At 37.7% G+C, this 1,779-nt stretch overlaps 1 pseudogene; it reads right to left on the bottom strand.

Moving 5' to 3' along the window:
* Positions 1 to 585: 585 nt before the first annotated feature.
* On the bottom strand, positions 586 to 653 carry LOC149119964 (U6 spliceosomal RNA; annotated as a pseudogene).
* Between the last annotated feature and the right edge of the window lie 1,126 nt (positions 654 to 1,779).

Genomic DNA, 1,779 nt, shown 5'->3' with positions numbered 1-1,779 from the left:
TTGATTATCCATATGTAGAAGCCTGAAAAGAGACTCCAACATCTCTTACACTATGTGAAAGTGAACTCACAGTGAATTAAAATGTAATCATAAGACCCAAACCCAAGTAAACATAGGGAAACTCTAAATATTGTCAACACACAATAGCTTTTGGGTAAGATTCCAATAGCAATAGTCACAAAAATAAAAACAGAGACATTTGAGTATATCCAACTAAGATACTTCTTCACAACAAAGTAAACATCAGAGTGTAGATACAATGAACAGATGGCAGGAAAAATTAAAACTCTGAATGTTTACAGATTTCCAGAACATTTACATGAATTGGAAAAACTCCAAAAAATACAGTGAAGAAACAGGCAAGGATCTGAATAGACATTTCTCAGAAGAAATGTACATGGTCAAAACATGTGAATATGCCCGATGTCACTAGCCATTATGTAAATATAAATCAGAACACCATATCAGTCTCCAACACCTGTGGGAGAATACAACACTCAGGTGTTTGTGTGTGCAGCAAGTGGGTTTAGAGGACCCTGTTCACCTCTGGAGAGCAGAGCCTACAGGGAGGTAAAGAAACCTTACTGCGCAGGGGCATGCTAATCTTCTCTGTATCATTCCAATTTTAGTATATGTGCTGCCGAAGCGAGCACATGTGCTGCCGAAGCGAGAAAGAGATGAAAAGAATTTATCTCAGCTAGCCACTAATATTCAAGAAACAAGGTCTTCAGGAAAGCCAACTCAACTGACATTTTCATGTCATTGTTAAATAAAGGAAAAATTATCTAGGTTCAGCAATACGTAGTTTATAAGAGAAAGACTACAGAGTAATTTCCTTGGCATAGAAATAACTTTTTTTTTTTTTTTTTTTTTTTTTTATCCATGAGGGCTTGCTATCACCACCACACACCCACATCCCATATACAAATGCCTGGCTTGAGTGGTAGCTTCTCTGCTTTGAGGCAAGTTTCTGCTAGTGTGCACCCTGGGAGGAGACGGAGGATGGCAGAAGTGCTTGGGTCCCTGCACCCAAATGGGACATCCAGAATGAATTCCCAGTTCCTGGTTGTGGCTTGGTCAAGCTTTGGCTATTGCAAGTGTCTGGGGAGTGAAGCGGTGGTTCCCTCTTCCTGTCACTCTGCCTTTCAAATCAATAACTGTTGTTGGTAATGACTAATAATGATATTCACTGATTGTCAAATTTTGAATCTATTAATTATAGACAATTTCTCTTTGTATTTTTAAACTTTCATAATGTTCTGTAGCCAATTTCATCACTAGAAATAAAAACTTTTCCTCAAAAAAAAAAAAAAGAAACCTTACTGCTTTCCTAATGTGCTTATTAAGTTCTTGACCAGCGCCTGTTAGTCTTGCCACAAACTTTCTAGTCTTACTACTTTCCTTCTTCTTCTTCTTCTTCTCTGTGACTTGTAAAATAGTATACATTCTATATACTGTGGATACTTTTGATTTATTTTATTCCTTCGGTCTCCTATGAAGTTCCTCCACAAAAGCACAGCCCTCAAAATATTCATTCATTTATGCAGTCTGCAGATTTCATGAGCTACTAAATTCCAAGTAGTATGTTAAAGGCAAGATCTGGGCCTAAGAGAAAAGTGGTCTAAATTCTGTGCCTAGAAGAGGATTTGGGACATAGTAGAACTTCAGTGAAGTGCTATGTGAATGACATGCACTCATTAAATGAGTAATCTAAAGCATACACTTCATTTAAGCAACACAGCAGCCCTACTCACCTCAGGTAGAGCAATTGAGAGGAAT

Source organism: Oryctolagus cuniculus, chromosome 21, assembly GCF_051225735.1.
Source record: "Oryctolagus cuniculus isolate XC-2025 breed Fujian yellow rabbit chromosome 21, ASM5122573v1, whole genome shotgun sequence".
Taxonomy (NCBI): domain Eukaryota; kingdom Metazoa; phylum Chordata; class Mammalia; order Lagomorpha; family Leporidae; genus Oryctolagus; species Oryctolagus cuniculus.
The sequence above is the reverse complement of the archived record's forward strand: the minus strand, read 5'-3'. Positions and strand labels throughout refer to the sequence as shown.